Raw genomic sequence first — 6,588 nt, 5'->3', positions numbered from 1 at the left:
CAAACAGGCTGATGAAGTTTGGAGAGAATTGGGGCTGATGGAAGCAGGAGGGAAGAAACTTTTTGCAAACCCCTCTCCACAGTTATGCTCGGGGTCTGTGTGATTTTCCACAGTAACGTAGACTGTGAAAGGATCTTCAGCTTGGTTACTAAAAACAAAATGCAATATCGTGCTAGCCTAAGCACAGAGATGCTTACTTCTCTTGTCACTAGAAAAGTCATGATTGCCTCCAATGGCAGCATTTATTACACAGAGACTTTCAGTGACACACTACTTAAAAAGGCCAAATCTGCATCCTTTAACAAGTTAAAAAATGCAACTGTCTAAACATTAGGCTATGCATGGTAAATTTGAACGTTCTTTTGTTGGTTGTACATAGGAAATTGATTTTGATATTGATAACAGCTTTTTGCACATTTATTTTGAAGTTTTTATTTATTTATTTACAAATAATGTCTTCAGTTTACTTTTATTTCTGAGTTTCCATTGACTATGCCTCTATTTTTGCACATGTATTTAATGTTTTGATTTAATTATTTACAAAGAGTGTCTTAAGTTTACTTTCATTTCTGATATTCATTTCTGACATTTGTTCTCAATGCAATGTTGGGTGTGTGCAGTAACTGTCCAAAAGTAATGGTTTACAAGTATATGTTTATGGAGTAACTAAGGAAAGCAAAGTATTGGGCTACATGCTACATGGGCTGTGTGTAAGCAACACACAGCCCATGTAGCACACAGCAACAAGTAGATAGCAAAAACAGTTGAAAGAAGTAACTGTGTACAGTTCATCTGTATTGTCATTGTAATGACCGCAAAGCTGTTCTGATAATGAAGCTTGAGTGAAAGTATTATGCTTGCTTCTGCAATCTAATGCTAGGTATTTCAGTGGTGGGTGGGCAGTGGTGGTGTGTACATTGGCGGTGGACTGGACTGTTGGATGGGCCTGGCCGGCGTGGTTTTTGGTGGATCGTCCCTGGGTTCACTTTGAAGGGTTGCCTATCTCAAGAAATTGTCATGTCTCTGGAATTTAATTTTCGCACCATACTGAAATGAATTTGAAATAAATAAATATGAAATACTGGTGTGGTCCTTTTTTAAGTTAGAGTAATTTCTATGGTGTTTAATCTCATTCTTAGTATGGGACTGTGAGGTGGCTGCCATCCTTTTGCTTCTTCACCTGTTTCCTCTGACATCCAAGGGCAGGAAGTCCTCAAAAGTTAGCACATCAAATGCTTGGGTTTGTTCTTAGAATTGCACTAATATTTCACTTTAGTCATGAACCAATATTGATTTTCAAGGGCCGATACTGATTTTTAAAATGGCAAGGGGGCCCAACGTGATTTATGGTGCAGTGCTGGCATTCAACAGCAAATTCCAAATTTTATTCCATGTGACGTGTGGCATCAATGTTAGCAATGTGAGGGAGAGTCCTCGGGTCAAAGAAATCAGAGCAAGAATTATTCACAGTGCTGTTTCAAGAGGAACACATCTTTGACTGGAAATAATGTTCACGTTACATTTGCAAGGTACACCACACAAGTTGTTTAGTGTTATTCAGACATTTGAAGTTTCAGCATGGTTTGTACCCAGGACGGTCTTTGCGTTTGGACTTTGGAGAGCCTGGATGTTCATTTGTTTTTTTGCACATACTCTGGTTACAACCAGCACTGATCTCGAGCACATAGAGACTGTGTTGATTCAGATGTCGTCAGCAATTTTGAGTTTGAGCCTGTTGCTAATGTTGGAGCCTCTGTTTTACAGCCATGTCCTCCCTATCTAACTAATTTATCCCACAGCAACTCAATAACAATTCTCATTTACATACACCATCTCATTCACACATGTCCTTGGTTATGTGGATCTAATTTCAAACAACTATCTAACGCAACTACACTCATGGATTGTAATTTACTCAACAGCATAATAATCAAATTTGAAATATTGACTTTTCAGCTGAGCACCATGAGAACGATCGTCACCGAAAGAGACTGAAGAAGACATTGGAGCCACCTCAGGTTACAGGTAATCATACTTTCTGATTACCCCAGCAGAATTATCACACAGTAACAACATTAACGATGATAATTTACATACACAATCTTATTCACAGATGGCCTAACAGCCTTGGTTATGTGGATCTAATTTCAAACAACTATGACTCAATTACACTCATAGATTATAATGCACTCAACTGCATAATAAACGCACTTGAAAAAGTCGCAAAACCCATCACCACCTAGTCTTCAATTTCCTCAATGCAACACTTCAACCATCATCATCAGCTGATCAGTCTCAGCAGAGTCAGATTGACATCGTTTGTCTATGTGCTCTCTCTCCTCTCAACCCCAACCGGTCAAGGCAGATGGCCGCCCACCTAGAGCCCGGTTCTGCCTGAGGTTTCAAGATGACTTTTGATGTGATCTTCGATTCAAAAATTCTCCCTGCAGAGTCTAAGCGCCAAAGACAATACCTAAATTATAATATCATCTGCATAATAAATATTATTTTACTTCTCTGGTCTCTCCTGATTGAAATAGTGGACTCATAGATAAACAGACCAGCCTGTTTCAGTACTTGAAGCTTTTAATTTTGGAAACCAGTAATACAAGAAAGGATTTTGTTTTTCTGTGAGGATAATAACGCATTTGTTTTATAACTATTAAAGCTCCTTTTAGATTTCCTTTTTCTAAATTTCTTATTTTAAAAGAAGTCAGTGCTGTCTAATTCTGAATTCTTCCTCACTGATCAGTGTGATACTCCTCCCTCCATGCAGACACAGGTTCTTAGAGGATTTGGCAGAGATCAGGGCCCATGAGCGAGCACGCAATGACACCAAAAGGATGGAGATCCTCTAGAGGAGGCAGGAGGGAGCAGCTGAGCACAGCAGACCTGAACTATTACTGACATCACTGTTGTACCGCAAAATGCTTCTGGGGCTGAATATAATGTTTAGCAGCTCTTCAAACGTAGACACTACATATACCCAAATGTACAGACCAAAGAAGACCTTAATATAGCAAGGCTTTTAAATGCTACCGGCCCTGTGTCCACCAATAGATCCATTTACTTCATCTTCACACTAATAAATCACAAATGATGCAATTGCGACATTAATTACTAATGGTAGAAAGTACATTATTGACTTTCATTGATTTGTTTGTTTGTTTTTGCAGACTGGCTCTTGATTTGAGGAAGCGCTGACGTCATGTCTGGATTAATTAATTCCCACAGCCTTGGCATGCCACTGACGCGCCGGCTGTAAGTGGGTCGGCTCAGCATTAGTCGGTGTGAAGGTTGTAGTCTTGTTGTTGCTGGTTCAATAATCACGTTGCCTGACTGCCTGTGTGGTGCATTCCTTAAAGTTACAATCAAACTGCAAAGGGTAAGAGGTCTCCTCATTCTTGTCTACGCAAACTAATTTGTTTTTTGTCAGTGTTACATTTTCTGTTCATGTTGTTGTAGACAGCTGCTCAACAATATCAGCCAGGATACAGTTTTATGAAATGTATGTTGGCTAATTAACAGAGATGCAAATGAGAAATTACATGTGTCTAACTATTTAAGACCAATTTAACGGTTGTTTATTGTCTAGATTTTCATTCGATGTATTAGGTTTAGGCTTCTATAGTGGTTACCAACCTTTATCAGATGATGTAATTCCACTAGTGATTTTACAATATTATAAATTTAACCACAAAGTTTTATTTCTTTGAGTCATTTGAGAGACAAGCAATGCACGTTTTTAAAATGATTCATTTTCTTGTGACAGAACTGCTGTGCTCTGATTTCATCATCTCCCCTGAGATTTACCTAGTGGCCTCTCAGAGGGGTCTCAACCCCCGGGTTGGGCTACTATTTTGTGAAAGAAGAATAGAGATGGAAACATCACAGCGCACATCGGCTTCCCTCTGTTTTTTCTGTCGTGCTTTTCCCCATACAAACGAGAATCTCCAAAATGTGAACTTCTCAGGAACTAGCAAACAGTTTGGGCATTTCTTAAAAGAATAAGGGTGCTAGAATGTGGCTGTTGATACAAGAAGCTGGAATGCAGAAACTGAATTTAAAGAACGATCATCATCTGGTTTGAATGTGCCAGGTTTTGATGATACTAGCATCACTGTGCTTGTGCTGGAGTGTTACCCATCCCAAAATACTTGTACCTGTGAATAATGAGAGGGCAGGGGCAATTAAGGCTCTTTGGCTTCAGCCATGGAAATGTGTCTGCTGGCTGAAGGCTTGGGTTAACTGACCTCTTTATCCTTAGTTTAACTAATTAACTAATTGCTTAATTTTAGTTTAATTTGGTCTCTTTCCTTTCTCCGCCCTTCTCAGCTTACCTTTCCTTCCTGTCAGCCCTCTTGCCTTCCTCCTTTATATTATCCTCCTGTCCTGTTCTAATCTCACCTAGACCAACCTTCTCCAACCTACAGACATGACAGAGGCCCCAGCATCCATCTCCACTGAGGGTGGTCTGCCGGTGCAGTGGAAACCCTCCAGTCGACGCTGCAGAAAGACTGGATACTCCAACATCTTTACAGGGGTAAACCTGCACCAGTTGCACAGGCTGTTCAGGACAGCAGGAGACAGAGACGCTGAACATCGGGCAAAGCTTGTGTGGCAAGGGGCGGATGCAGACATGGAAGGAACAGAAGAAGAGAAAGAAAAGGAAGGGGAGGAGAGAGGGGATGAGGCAGGGCTGGCCCAGGCCTTGGTGGGGCTCCGAGTCCGAGCACGGAATAAAGCAGGCATCAGGGCAGAAGGACACAGAGACCACTCTTTGTTGAGAGGATCAGGATACCTCCGGTAAGTGAGAGTGTCAAAGGGCATGGAGCCAGCGAGATATATAAGAAGGATGTGAAAAGTGAAATGTAGATGAGGAGATTAAAAGGAAAAGAAGAGAAAAGATTCTCTTAATCCATCAGAATAGTAGTAGAATAGTTCTCAATTCTCTCCCTGTTTATTAATAATCAAAAATACTTCATTTTATACTTTTAAACAATTGGTCAGACTTAGTCCAACTGCAAAGCTGCCTTGAAATGCAGTGTGTAGATTGTCATGTGCCTAATCAACTCAGCATGACCTCACAAGACTGTGCCCTCCTGTCCCTGCATACCAAACACACACACACACACACACACACACACACACTATTCCTTATTCCTGTCGAGTGCCATGCTTTGCTTTCGACATTCCTCATTGAGATGAAATTAGATTTGTTGAAGGAGTAATGAAGTGCCACAGAATGGGAAAATGGTAGTGTGTTTCTAAAAGGCGGCACAGTAAAAACAAAATGGTGAGCTGTATTAAAATAAAAAAAGGTTGATACTAATTACTTCTTTTTCTTTTCTTTTTTACACAAAATTCCTTCAGCATTGTGCTGTTAAAACGAAGTAGGTTTCTGTCTGGTGTGCAGCTTGATTTGGACAATGATGCCACACGACACCAAAGTGTCATTATTTCAGTTGCTGAACGGCTCTTTTCCACTTAGTAAAAAGGAGATTTAAAAAAAAAAAAAAAAAAACATTATCCAAGGCTGTGCAATTATATCAATTCATGCTCCTCAACACATCATAAGTGATATTTTTGGAAACATCAAGTGGTTTAGGTCTTTTAAAATCCTTCCCCCATCTCCAGGCAACTTCGCAGAGATTGAGCAGACCTTATCTTGAGTCCAGGTGGCAAGCTAGCTCCTTTTCCACCATGGCTCTTGCTTGACACTCTCTTTACTCCTTCAGTAATGTCCCAGTTGGCTATTTTCTTCCCTTTCTCAATGCCCAATGTGAAACCCCTACAACCAACTTTAACTGACAGACGCCTTTAGCTCTTCAACCACCATCCCTACCTAGGAGAAGTTAGGGTTGTACAGAAGTAAGCATAACATTAGCAAGTCACTGTAAGAGCCTGTTATTCCAACAGCATTTGTACGTCTATGTAGGTGTGTAATAGCTCAGCTAAACCAGAGTTCCTTCTCTGTCTTCCAGGATGGAGGAGCCGTTATCTGGCTACACTGTTGAGGATGAAATCGTCAACCAATCTCCCAGTCAAGGAGAATTTCTGTTGGCAACTGAGGAAGACATCCCAGAGAACCAAAATCCCTTCAAACCCTCCTCTTGGAGGTTTGGTGTGGCAAGGCAGGAGGGTGCCAGAGACTCTGAGCGCTACCTTCACCGCATCCTCCACTAAAAACTGACGGGAGCTTGGGGCAACATACAGCTGTGGAAAATGCAATGAAACTGAAGTCATGAAACACATGATTGCTTCTATGTGAGAGGACATATTGTAGTTGCTCTGAATCTTACAGCTAACATGTACTCCACATGCACAAACAACAAAACAGAACTTTAGTGAACCTGTTTGGGGTGAAGTCCAACTGTTATAGTTGTAATGTGTATCTGTTCCAGTGCAGGCGTGTTGGAGAGGCTGTAGATTCATCAACGGAATCAATGTATTTGTGTTTAAACGAACTGTTGTGTAACCCTGAAATGAAATTTCTGGTGCACGAAGTGAGTTAATTTTTGATTGCACAGTTGGATGTGCCACAGAATTCATGGTATATTAGGGCAGAATATTGTAACTCTGCATTAA

Source organism: Scomber scombrus, chromosome 2, assembly GCF_963691925.1.
Source record: "Scomber scombrus chromosome 2, fScoSco1.1, whole genome shotgun sequence".
Taxonomy (NCBI): Eukaryota; Metazoa; Chordata; class Actinopteri; order Scombriformes; family Scombridae; genus Scomber; species Scomber scombrus.
The sequence above is the reverse complement of the archived record's forward strand: the minus strand, read 5'-3'. Positions refer to the sequence as shown.